Raw genomic sequence first — 14,091 nt, 5'->3', positions numbered from 1 at the left:
TCCCTGGGGGTCCAGCGGGGGTCCGGAACGACCTCCTGCAGTCGAATCATTTTTCCGTACGGAAAACGATTCGCGGTAGGAGATTGTTCCGGACCCCCCGCTGGACTTTTGGCAAGTCTTGTGGGGGTCAGGAGGCCCCCCCAATCTGGCCAAAAGTCCCTGGGGGTCCAGCGGGGGTCCAGGAGCGATCTCCTACGCTCCTGACGTCGGGGGACAAAAAAACAAAATGGCGCCGGCACTACCTTTGACCTGTTGACAGGTCAAAGGTAGCGCCGGCGCCATTTCTACAACGCACGGAGGTCCGAGAGTAAAAGATCACACCGGGACCCTTCCTCTGGACCCCAGGTAATTTAAGGCATTTTGGGGGGGTTCGGGAGGGTGGGGGATTTATTTTAAAGGGGCGGGGTGGGTTTTAGGGTTGTTTTAGTGTGCCGGTTTTCCCGCCCTCCCCCTTCCCCTCCCCCTTCCCCTTCCCCAGATTTACGATTTTTTGACGATAAATTGGGGGAATTGTTATTGTATCGCGGCTCTAATGATTTTTGACGATTTAAAATATATCGGACGATATTTTAAATCGTCAAAAAACGATTCACATCCCTAGTATACAAGTCTTACAGTCCCTGAACATGAAGGTGTTTCACCAATGAAAGGATTCTATGAGGTAAAAAATGCACCGAAATGTAGTTAAAGTGGGCAATTACATGATTGTAAAATTACATAGGTCTGTTTAGTTAACACATAAAGATGAATATTAAGAGGTAAAACAATTTGTAACAAAATAAAACCAGCAGAACATATGAGACATGTTTAATGTTACATGTAGATAGTAGAGATTAAGGGGGAGTGAAAGGAGAGAAAGGAGTGAAGAGGGGGAGGGGAGAAAGAAAGAGAAGAAAGGAAAAGGGAAACACAGAAGGGGCAATAGAAAAGCTTACATTCCATTCATGCAATGAACAAGCAAGCTGTCATAGCAGCAATTGAGTGAACTCAGAAAAGGAAGCAATAAAATTGCCTACATACCGTTCATGCAAATAACAGATAAAGCTTGAACAGCAGAAAATACAGTGATAAAGATGGTAAATTTGACATTTTTTATCTGAGTTAAGAGAGAAATTGAACAAAATATAGAGGTGTGGACTAATTTGTTATTTATACAGAACTGTGCATCATTTCTGTTGGCAGTGACTTCTCACGGGGAACAGTTCAACCAAAGGATTAAAGCTAGAAAGCTAAAGGAAGAAACGAAATAATTAAATAACTAAAATGATGCAGACTGAAGGCAATGGCATTGGAATTTTTATTGCACATACCAGCTGCGTTAGAAGCTGATCGGGCTATGACAGTGTTCTGAGCCGCGGTACAGTGAGTAAGAGATCGTTCTTAGCGCTTTAGTTTATCTACAAATAAATAAATAAATAGGGAAAGCTGCTGGCATACAAATCAATACTTAGGAGTTCCAAAAATATGCTTAATAAAGAATCATTACTACTTACTGCGTCATTTTATTTATTTAGTTCTTTAATTTTTTCCTTTATCTTTCTAGCTTTAATCCTTTGTGTTGCTCTGTTTCCGTGAGAAGTCACTGCCACCAGAAGAGATGCACAGCTCTGAATAAATAACAACTTCATCTACACTTCTACATTTTTTCAATTTTTGTTCCCTTCTCTCTTAACTCAGTTAAAAAAAAGTAAAATTTACCATCTTCATCACTGTATTTTCCACTGTTCCAGCTTTACCTGTTATTTGCATGAATGATTTGTAAGCAATTGTATTGCCCCCTTTTCTGCATTCATTCAAATGCTGCTATTACAGCATGCCTGCTCCTTGCATGAATGGAATGTTAGTTTTTCTATTGCCCACTTCCATGTTTCCCTTCCCCTTCCCTTTCCCCTCCCCCTCTTCCATCTTCCCCTTCCCCCTTTTTCTCTTTCCCCTCCCCCCTTAGTCTTTACTATCTATATGTAACAGTAACATTAAACATGTCTCATATGTTCTATTGATTATCTTTTGGTATAAATCTTGTTTTATCTCTCAAAACTCATCTCTATATATTAACTGTATATACCTTAGAGATGTGAATCATGTCCTCGATCGTCTTAACGATCGATTTCGGCTGGGAGGGGGAGGGAATCATATCTTCGCCATTTGGGTGTTTAGAGTATCGTGAAAATCATTAAAATTGTGAACCAGCACACTAAAACACCCTAAAACCCACCCCTGACCCTTTAAATTAAATCCCCCACCCTCCCGAACCCTCCCCCCCAAATGCCTTAAATTACCTGGGGGTCCAGCGGCGGTCCGTAGCTAAATCGGGGGAAGGGGGAGGGCAGGAAAACCGGCACACTAAAACACCCTAAAACCCACCCCCGACCCTTTAAATTAAATCCCCACCCTCCCCAACCCCCCCCCCCCCCAAATGCCTTAAATTACCTGGGGGTCCAGCAGCGGTCCGTAGCTAAATCGGGGGAAGGGGGAGGGCAGGAAAACCGGCACACTAAAACACCCTAAAATCCACCCCCGACCCTTTAAATTAAATCCCTCACCCTCCCGAACCCCCCCCCCCAAATGCCTTAAATTACCTGGGGGTCCAGCAGCGGTCCGGAACGGTCTCCTGCAATTGAATTGTGTTGTCTTCAGCCGGCGCCATTCTGCGCCGCCATTTTGCAAAATGGCGGCACAAAATGGTGGTGGCCATAGACCAACAAGTCTTGTGGGGGTCAGGAGGCCCCCCCAAGCTGGCCAAAAGTCCCTGGGGGTCCAGCGGGGGTCCGGGAGCGATTTCCTGCCGCAAATCGTTTTCCGTACGGAAAATGGCGCCGGCAGGAGATCGCTCCCGGACCCCCGCTGGACCCCCAGGGACTTTTGGCCAGCTTGGGGGGGCCTTCTGACCCCCACAAGACTTGCCAAAAGTCCAGCGGGGGTCCGGAATGACCTCCTGCAGTCGAATCGTGTTGGTCTATGGCCGCCGCCATTTTGCACCGCCATTTTGCAAAATGGCGGCACAGAATGGCGCCGGCTGAAGACAACACGATTCAATTGCAGGAGACCGTTCTAGACCGCCGCTGGACCCCCAGGTAATTTAAGGCATTTGGGGGGGGGGGTTCGGGAGTGTGGGGGATTTAATTTAAAGGGTCGGGGGTGGGTTTTAGGGTGTTTTAGTGTGCCGGTATTCCTGCCCTCCCCCTTCCCCCGATTTACGATTTTTTGACAATAAATCGGAGGAATTGGTATTGTATCGTGGCCCTAACGATTTTTGATGATTTAAAATATATCGGACGATATTTTAAATCGTCAAAAAACGATTCACATCCCTAATATACCTAGGTAATTTAACAATCATGTACTTGCCCTTGTTCAAATAAAGTTTTGGTGTATTTTTGACCTCATATAATCCTTTCCTTGGTTCCTCTCAATACAGCCCTTTGGTGAAACATTCTCGTGTTGAGGGACTTTAAGATGTGTATGCACCTCTTTTTGTAACTATGCTTTAGAATAAAAACAGCAGTATTGTAAATGTAAAAGATTTTGTGAATGAACAGAACAAGTTGAACTTTTTATTTCATTTTGCTCCCTTGTGAGAGAGATACCCATGTCAGAAATGATATTCAAAAGTGATAATTCACAAACAAATCTCATATCGTCAGGCTGTTATATACATTTCCCTGGATTCAGGCTGGGAAACTCAGGCAACAATCAGTTTATCAGAACAGTTTGGTCCAGTGAGATTGCAATTTGCTTATGAGTGATCTTCTTTGGGTGGTATCTTTAAATGTGAACGGACTGGGATCACTCATAAAAAGGGCAAAAATCTTACAATTTTTGAATAGACAAAAAGCACAAATTGTCTGCCTTCAAGAAACCCACCTCACAGAGCTCGAACATAAAACACTGAAACGAGAGTGGGTTGGGTCATGTTATTTCTCTAATGCTCTAGGTAAAAAAGTAGGAGTGGCCATCATATTACACAAGTCTCTATCATTTTCTTTTACCAAAGAAATTAAAGATTCCTTAGGACGTTATATTATTCTAATTGGATCCATTAAAGGTAAAATGATAACAATATGCAGTGTCTATGGACCAAACATCAAATCTCGGGATTTTTATGTTACTCTTGTCCAAACTGTCCTAGTACATCAGCAGGGATGGTTACTTTTGTTAGGGGATTTAAATTGTGTTGTGGACCCGACCCAAGATGGCTCCTTGCCCAAGATCCACCGAAAAACCAGAATTCTTTGGGCATTCCGTTCTTATGTGACCAGCTATAAATCATGGACTATTGGAGAAGCCTGCATCCCACTTCCCAGGATTATACCCTTGTTTCCCAGGCTCACAATACCCTATCACGCATAGACTACATATTAGGCTCCAGAGGGTTCTTCCAACATGTTACCAAGATGGAAATTGGCCCCACTGCCATTACTGATTATGCCCTCATGTGGGAATATCTCTATCTAGTTGATACTCCTAGGCCCTTCAAACATTGGAGATTTCTCACTTCTCTTTTTATAAAGACAAATCTTTTCAACAACACCTAAAAGAAAAATGGGTTACATTTAAATTCCATAATAAGGAACACTTGTATAACCCCTCCTTATTTTGGGAAACTAGTAAGGTGGTCATAAGAGGTGATATTACTGCATATGTGAAAACCCGAAACACAAAATTAAATAAGACTATCCTGGACCTGGAGTCTAAACTGTGGGAGGCCAAACAAAAAATGAGAGTGGACCTCAATTCTGGCACTAGACTGTCCTATTTCACTCTTTTAGTGACTTTAAATACTTATCTCCCGCAGAGAGCCCAGTTCAATTTACGTAATTATGAACATAGACTTTTTAAATTTGGAAACAAGGCAGGAAAGTTGTTGGAAAATGTGGTGCGGTTAGCCAGGGGCAAAATGTACATAGAAAAACTGAAAACACCATTAAATGAGTGGGCTACTACATCCCAATCCATCTGTAATACTCTTAAAGATTTTTATCAGAACCTCTACACAGAGGACAGAACAGGAAGCTCCGTTGAGGAATATCTTTTTTTCCAACAGCTAGTTATTCCTCGAATTACACCACAATAATCTGAATTCCTTAATAGCCGGATCCAATCTCATGAGATCTTAAGCGCCATATCCAACAGTAAGTTAGGCAAAGACCCTGGTCCAAATGGATTATCCTTTGTTTATTATAAAATGTTTGAAAGAGGAAGTAACAGTACCTCTCCATTCCTTTTACCACCAAGCTTTGGCTTAACATAAGTTCCCCAAGTGCACAACGGAAGCACACATTACAGTCTTACCTAAGCCAGGCAAAGTCCGAGTTCAGCCATCTTCATATAGACCTATTTCCCTGTTAAATTGTGATGTAAAGCTCTTAGCAAAAATATTGGCAAACTGACTTAACCTTATTCTCCCAACTCTTGTCTCGCCCCATCAAGTGGGCTTCATCAAGGGTATGGCAGCTGGATCCCACATCATTAAACTTCTTACCGCCATGCAATATTCAATCAAGTTAGGCACACCTGCAATGGCGGTCAGTTTTGACTCTGAAAAAGCCTTCGACCGAGTGTCATGGCCTTATTTATTCTTAGTTCTAGAAAGGTTTGGTTTCTTAGGAGAATTTGTCAGAAGTATTGCTCTGCTATATCATTCTCCTAAATCATACATATTGGCTAGGAATAATAGATCTGACCCTTTTCCAATAGGTTGTGGGGTTAGACATGGTTGTCCACTTTCCCCTCTTTTATACCTTCTCTTCATTAATCCACTTCTTAGGAAGATAGCAGATGACACCTCGATAACAGGCCTGAAATCCCAAACTTCATCTTTCAAGGTGGAAGCTTTTGCTGATGACATCCTCATTTATCTCACCAATCCCATCTGCTCCTTACAGAAAATACTGGCACATCAAACTTACTTGGGCACATTTGCAGGTCTAAAAATAAACCAGGACAAATCAGAGGCCTTAGACGACATGGGTCAGCTCCACCACAGATGGCCAGGTCCTTTTCCTCTAAAATGGGTTAACTCTAGCAAGAAATATTTCGGCATCCATATTCCTCAACAACCCTCTTACTTTTATCATGTAAATTTTCAACCGCTATATCAGACCCTCTATAAAAATATTCAATGATGGATGAACCTCCCTCTCTCCCTTTTTGGGAGAATATATCTTCTAAAAAATATCCCAAATGGCTCTATATGTTACAAATGTTACAAATTATCCCAAATGGCTCTATATGTTACAAATGGCCCCTATATGGCTCTCTAGAAAAGACATAAGAGCCATAGAGAGAGAATTCTCCAGGTTTATCTGGCAGGGGAAAAGGGCTAGAATTTCGGTCGATATTTTACAGGCCCTCTGGGCAAAGGGAGGATTGAGTTGCCCTGACATCTGGCACTATAACTTAGCATGTATGTTATGGATAATTTGCGATTGGCTACATAAATCGTCTACGTTTTCCCGATATGACATGACTAAATGTTGCGTCTGTCGGTCGCAGATGGCTGTGACCACTCTGCCATAACTCTTTTTCTCCTGTTTCCCTCTCATTGGGCAAGATGTCTGCCTCTGGTGCAGAGTGCCGAGGGTCTCAGCAATTCCAAACCAGCATGGGCGTCCCCATCCACCATGCTCACTCCTGTGGCCTCCTAGGCTGCGAGCGCGCACATCTCCTACACTCAAATACACATCATGGTGGGAACTTCGGGGGCGGCCCCACCACATGACGTCAGTACCTCTGGGTATATCTAGTCTCTGCTTCCGCTACCACCTCGAGTTAGCAAGGACTTTAGTTTTAGCTACTCTGACCGCTCTAAGCTGCTCACTTAGATGCTGCTTCGACTCCAAGGGCCTCGCTCCTGTAGAAGCTCTAGATACCTGCTCCTCGGGGGTCTTTCACTTCCAACTACCCTTCGGGATTCTCTCTAAGACAACCACTCCTCAGGGGTCTTTCTCTCTCTTCTACAATTCAGGATATCGGTGTTATACTGGTACGTGGAACCAAGACCGGTGACCGCTTACCTTGAGTAGTTGAACGTCTTGGAACCGGAGGCTCAAAGAGTAGCGTTGGGTAGGACACCCCTGGTAGTCCAGTGGCAGGCAGCAGGTAACACAATCCAGTAACAGTCCACGGCAGGGCAGGCAGCGAGCAATGGGAACCAAGGCAACTTATCCAAAGGCAGGCAGCAGGCAGAATAATCCAAAAAGCAGTCCGGGTCAAACAGGCAGCAAGCAGCAGGAAACACAGCAAAGAAACTCCCCAACACACTTGTGGCCGAAGCAACATGGAAGAGAAGAAGCTCCCTTAAATAGGGCAGGTTTCCCGCGCTGCCCAGCACTTCTGCTGGCGTCTGACATCAAAAGGGGGCGTGTCCAAGGTCCCGATTCGTGCAGAGCCGCACCGCGGGGAACGCCATCATCAGGGGGAAACGCCGATGCCATCGGGAGAGTTCCAGCAGGTAACAGTACCCCCCCTGCAAGGCCCTCCTCTCTTCTCCCTAGGTCTGGGCTTGAGAGGAAAGCGTTCATGGACTATTTTAAGCAAACAAGGTGCCTGTACATTATGAGCAGGTTCCCAAGAGTTCTCTTCAGGTCCAAAGTTCTTCCAAGAAATTAAATATTGTAGTTGTCCCCTACATCTTCTGGAATCCAGGATGTCCTCCACTTCAAATTGGTTATCATTCTGAATTAAGTGTGTATTAGGCCTCCTCTTTCTGGAAGGCCAAGACATAATTTCAGGCTTGAGTAAAGACATGTGGAAGGTGTTGTGAATTTGCAAGGAGGACGGTAAAGATTGTCTATAAGTGACAGATTTAATCTGCTTCTCAATAGGGAAAGGACCAATAAAGCGAGGAGCAAATTTTAATGACGGCATGCGTAATCGAAGATTGTGTGTGCTCAACCACACGAGATCTCCTGCCTGGAGCCGAGGAGCAGGACATCTTGTCTTATCTGCTTGGATTTTCATTCTAGCGGCATTCTTTAATAGTAAGGCTTGTGTCTCTTCCCATAACTTGGTCATAGAGGCGATGGTTGTGTTAACAGCCAGACAAATTAAAGAAGTAGCAATAGGTAACGGGAGTCGTGGGTGTCTACCATAGACTACAAAAAAGGGAGACCTCCCCGTGGCCTGGTTCAAATGATTATTATGACATATTTCTGCCCAGACCAACAAGGGAGCCCAGTTATCTTGTCATTGATTGACATAAGATCGAAGAAAGGCCTTCAGGGATTGATTCGTCCGTTCCACGAGTCCATTGGTTTGGGGGTGGTAGGCTGAGGAAAATTCAAGTTTGATTTTTAGAAGTTTGAACAGTTCTTTCCAAAATTGAGCTGTAAATTGCACCCCTCTGTCCGAAACAATACTGAGAGGTACCCCATGAAGACGGAAAATGTGTTGAAGAAATAGGTGAGCTAACTCTGATGCAGAAGGTAAACCTGGCAGCAGAATAAAATGAGCCATTCTGGAAAAAATGGTCCACCACCACCCAAATGACAGTGTTATTGTCCGAAGTCAGAAGATCAGTGATGAAATCGGTTGCAATGTGAGTCCACGATTTAGTGGGGACAGGTAATGGTTGTAAAATATTAAAGGGTTTTCGTCGAGGAGTCTTCTGAGCTGCACATACCGAGCAGGAATCTACATAGGCCTTAATATCTTTTTCCCACCGGGGCCACCAATAATGTCTGAAAACCAGCTCCTTGGTACGTGAAACTCCCACATGCCCTGCTAGTTGAGCGTCATGTGCCCAACGAAGAACTTTTAATCTCAATCGTTTAGGAACCACCATTTTCCCAATGGGAACCGTGAAGATGGCAGCCAGCTGTATCTGTGCAGGATCTATTATGTATCGAGGGGGGTCAGTTATATCTTCACGATCAAAGCTTCTTGAAAGGGCGTCCGCCCGCAGATTTGGAAACAAGGCAGGTTGGAAATGCAGGTTGGAAATGCAGAACAAAATTAAACCTGCTAAAAAAAAGTGCCCAGCAGGCTTGTCGAGGATTTAATCGTTGAGCTTTTGCCAGGTATTCTAGATTTTTATGGTCCGTGTAGTCACAGTATATTGAGAGCCTTCTAACAGATGATGCCATTCTTCAAAGGCCAACTTAATCGCTAAAAGTTCCTTATCTCCGATGGTATAATTTCTTTCCGCAGATGAAAACTTTCTTGAAAAAAAAGTGCACGTCACCAGATTTCCCTCATCTGCCGTTTGTAGTAAGACCGCACCTACTCCTACTGCAGAGGCATCCACTTCTAGGATAAAGGGTTTGGAGGAGTCGGGGCGCTTGAGACATGTGTCCTTAGTGAATTCCTTTTTTAATTGAAGAAAAGCATTGACGGCCTCCTCCGGCCAATTCTGAATAGGCGCTCCTCTTCTAGTGAGAGCAGTAAGAGGGGCCACTAAAGACGAAAAATTCAGAATGAATTGTCTATAATAGTTGGAAAAGCCCAGAAATCTTTGTAAGGCTTTCAAGCCTATGGGTTGTAGCCAATTCAAAATGGCTTTAAGTTTACTCGGGTCCATGGATAATCCTTTGTTGGAGATGATATATCCCAGGAATGGTAACTGATCTTTATGAAACACACATTTTTCTAATTTGGCAAACAGTTTATTTTCTCTGAGACGCTGCAGGACCTGTCGCATGTGCTGCTGATGCTGTTTCAGGTTGTTGGAAAAAATTAATATATCATCCAGATAATCTATGACATGAGAATAGAGGATGTCGCGAAAGACGTCATTGATCATGGCTTGAAATACGGCAGGGGCATTACAAAGACCAAACGGCAGTACCCTGTATTCGTAATGTCCATCATGGGTGTTGAACGCTGTTTTCCATTCATCTCCCTCTTGTATTCGAATCAAGTTGTGGGGTCCTCTTAAATCCAATTTGGTGAAAATTTGAGCTCCTTTAATCCGATCAAATAGTTCTGAAATAAGAGGAATAGGGTATCTATTTTTCTTGGTGATGTTGTTAAGCCCTCGGTAGTCAATACAGGTTCTTAAAGACCAATCCTTCTTTTTAACAAAAAAAACCCCGCTCCAGTTGGTGATGTGGAAGGTCTGATGAAACCTCGTGCTAGGTTCTCCTCGATATAATGTTTCAGGGCTGCCAATTCGGGTTCTGATAGGGTATAAATCCTACCCCTGGGAGGAATCTTCCCGGGGAGAAGGTCAATTGCACAATCATACTGTCGATGAGGTGGTAAGGACTCGGCTTGTTGTTGACTGAAAAAGTTTGTGAAGTCTTCATAAGGGGCGGGAATACTGGAAGATAACTGCGTAGTTTGGATTCGACAATTCTGAACTTGTTTTAGACAATTTTGAAAGCAGAATGGACTCCAACTGATAAGTTGTAAAGAGGCCCAATCCAGTCGAGGTTGATGTGTCCTTAACCAGGGCAGACCCAAGATTATTTGGTTGACCAAGGATGGAAGGACATACAGCTGAATGCTCTCTTGATGAAGATCTCCGGAATTCAGTAAAATGGGTTTGGTAATGTGAGATATCCGAATTCCCACAGGCTGTCCAGATACCGAGGTGACTGAGAGGGAAATAGGTAATGGTTCCACCAGACCTTCTTCAATGAAATTGCCGGCCGCCCCTGAATCAATGAAGGCCTGAAGATGAATCGGTTTGTCCTTAATAATAATGGTTACTGGAATTAGTAGTTGAGGAGAGGGAATGGTGGGACCCAGGGAGGCCTCTCCTACCCGACCTAGGTCCGAGAGTTTCCCGATTTGTTGGGACATTTGCTAACGAAATGGCCTGAACCAGCACAATACATGCAGAGATTCCTCAATCCTCGCCGTTGATGTTCCTCAGGAGTTAATTGAAATCTGTCAATTTGCATGGGTTCCTCAACGTTTCTGGATGCTTCAGTTGGTTGTAGAACGACAACGGGTTGCTGAAAGGTGGGAGCCAGATGAAAGGTCATTCGAGTGGGAGTCCATTCCCGTGCCCTTTCTTGAAATCTTAGGTCCAGTCGAATGGCTAGCCGGATGAGTTCCTCTAAAGACTCCGGGGGATCCCTGCCAGCCAATTCATCCTTTATATTCTCGGCCAGCCCTTGTCGAAATATGGCGGTGAGACTATCCTCACCCCATGCGAGTTCTGCTGGCAAGGTTCCGAACTGAATGGCGTATTCCCCCACTGAATGGGAACCTTGTTTGATTTGCAGTAAGCCATTGGCTGCCGAGGTAGAATGCCCTGGTTCGTCAAAGATGAGTCGGAATTCTTTCAGGAACTGATCCAAATTGTTAAGAATAGGATCGTCTCTCTCCCACAAAGGTGAAGCCCAGGCTAGGGCTGGGCCCTCCAGTAATGATAAAATAAATGTAGTCTTAGTCTTATCTGATGGAAACGAAGATGGCTGCAGTGAAAAGTGCATTTGACATTGATTAATAAAGCCCCTGCACAACGCTGAAGTTCCATTAAATCGTGGCGGAGGAGATAATCGGATAGGATTAGAAGGAGCATGGTATTCATTACTGGGGCTGCAGGAGCGTGAGCCAGTGCATCCATACGGGCGACTAAGCGATCGAGTACCCCCGTTACTTGATCGAGGACCCCATGTTACTGCTGAAGCCGGGAGGCCAAACCTGGGATGGACTGCAGAGCGGTCAGGTCGACTGGTTCCATGGCTTTGGCCAACTGTTACACTGGTACGTGGAGCCAAGGCCAGTGACCGCTTACCTTGAGTAGTTGAACTTTTTGGAACCGGAGGCTCAAAGAGTAGCATTGGGTAGGACACCCCTTGTAGTCCAGTGGCAGGCAGCAAGTAATGCAATCCAGTAACAGTCCAGGTCAGGGCAGGCAGCAAGCAACAGAAACCAAGGCAACTTATCCAAAGGCAGGCAGCAGGCAGAGTAATCCAGTAACAGTTCAGGCCAGGGCAGGCAGCGAGCAATGGGAACCAAGGCAACTCATCCAAAGGCAGGCAACAGGCAGAATAATCCAAAAAGCAGTCCGGGTCAAACAGGCAACAAGCAGCAGGAAACACAGCAAAGAAACTCCCCAACACACTTGTAGCCGAAGCAACACAGAAGAGAAGAAGCTCCCTTACATAGGGCAGGTTTCCCGTGCTGCCCAGCACTTCCGCCGGCATCTGACGTCAAAAGGGGGCGTGGCCAAGGTTCCGATTTGCGCGGAGCCACACTGCGGGGAACACCAGCGTCAGGGGGAAATGCCGATGCCATCGGGAGAGTTCCGGCAGGTAACATCTGGCAACACCTAAGAAGAAGATGTACATAGTGGTTAATAGTGAATATGAGAGACCACCTGGGGTACCATCCTTGCACCTTATATATAAGATGTGAGCAGCTGAATGCCACCTTCTGAATTATTAGATCACCAGGACCCTGGAGGCTGCAGCACTACTGGTCACTCCAGTTCAAAAGGAGTGGGTACCATATTGATTACGCTGCATACTCACTTCCTCATGTGCCTGCTTAAAAACAGCAGTGAATTGGAAACAGCTTAGTGGGCATAGATTCTAAGCAGACATTCAAAGTGGTCAAGTTCCCTCTCACTAGTGGAATGCTACCAGCTGTGCTCTGAAAGAGGTATGTACTGATTTTCTTGGATGCTGTATTCTGTTAACTTTTTCTTTTGAATTATTGGGTCAATTTGTCCAGGACCCTTCCCCCCCCCCTTTCATTGTATCTATATTTGTTTACCATGGGAATGATTGATATTTCTTTTTTCTTATAAATATTATTTCTTCTTTTTCTAATTGTTATATTTAGCAATGTATTCTCAGTTTTTCTTTTCAAATATATATGTTTTTGATAAAGTGATAACTTTAATAGAAACAAAGTTAAAAAAAAAGAGGTGTGTCCCCTGTCTCACATTATGGGCCCTGGCATAGTGGGCCAAACTCAACATATGTTTAAGCCATAAATTGGAATCCTGGGTTTTCCATGTCATTTCAGGACTACTGTCCATTTTTTCCCTGAGAGCTTCATCCTAATTAATCCATACGAATCCTCCTACTGTTTGTATGCACACAATATTGCGTCGAAGTAGGACCATAATGAAACATTTCTGAAATATCTGCCCTGCAGATAGATCTCTGTGGCTAAACCCAAAAAAGACCAGACCTAATTAATAACTTCCCACTGGGCAAGCCTGATGGATGATTTCTTCTTTCTTCTCTCATAGAGCGTTTGGTCCTACTTATGACACCCCTGAAGCAAACAAAATTGGACTATGCAGTGATGCCTCCTGATTCTGCAATGCAGTAATCTTGGAATGGTGTCCCATAACCTGGGGTAATCTGACAGAACAAATCATTCTACAGGCTGCTTTTCATAGAGAGATGAGCAAACTAGAATTGTTATCTGAGAAGCAATGGCTTCTAGATTTGGAGGAGTACCTCCTGGACCGATGCTTGTGCTGTCCATGAGTTGGAGGCCTGCTTTTATCTGAAGTAAATTTGAACAAGCCATTGACACCTTTACACTAGAGCTGCTTATTGAAGATGGGCCTGGATGTTCTCTAGAGGTAGATCCTTTCTTCTGTCAATATGCTGGGTTAAACCACTTGCTAAAGTGGTAGTATCGATGGAGTTGCTGCCATCAACTTGCCTAAGCTTCACCATTTCCATGGGACTCTTCTCCAAATCTAGTTAGCACCAGAATATACATGCAAAAAAAGGATGGAGAAAAAAACAGTGCTGGATTAGCCCCATGCAATAGTGCAGGAGTGCTCCCACTCCAGCCTGTTGACAGTGGAGGAACCCCTCCTGGACATTCCTTCCAGTATGAGGCAAGGCCTTCATAACCCCAGGAAGCACAGAAAGCACAGCCATTCTATCATGATGCTGCATTGGTAGCACCAATAATCAAATTTGTAAGAGACCCTTAGAAGTGAAAACCACCCATGAGCATGGTAATGCCAGGGGTCATGGTGATACCAACCCATGACATTTTTGTATGAAGGGAATATGAGCTCTCTGTATTGCTCAAGATAATCCCAATGTAATTGGTGGCCATAAACCACTGAAGAAGCAGAACAACTGTGCTAGCAGATCTGCCAGGAAACCAATCATAGTCCTGTCTTCCACTTTGGCCTTCAGGGACATCAGGTCCACTGGA

The sequence above is a fragment of the Rhinatrema bivittatum genome, chromosome 5, assembly GCF_901001135.1.
Source record: "Rhinatrema bivittatum chromosome 5, aRhiBiv1.1, whole genome shotgun sequence".
Classification (NCBI taxonomy): Eukaryota; Metazoa; Chordata; class Amphibia; order Gymnophiona; family Rhinatrematidae; genus Rhinatrema; species Rhinatrema bivittatum.
Note: the sequence above shows the minus strand (reverse complement) of the source record.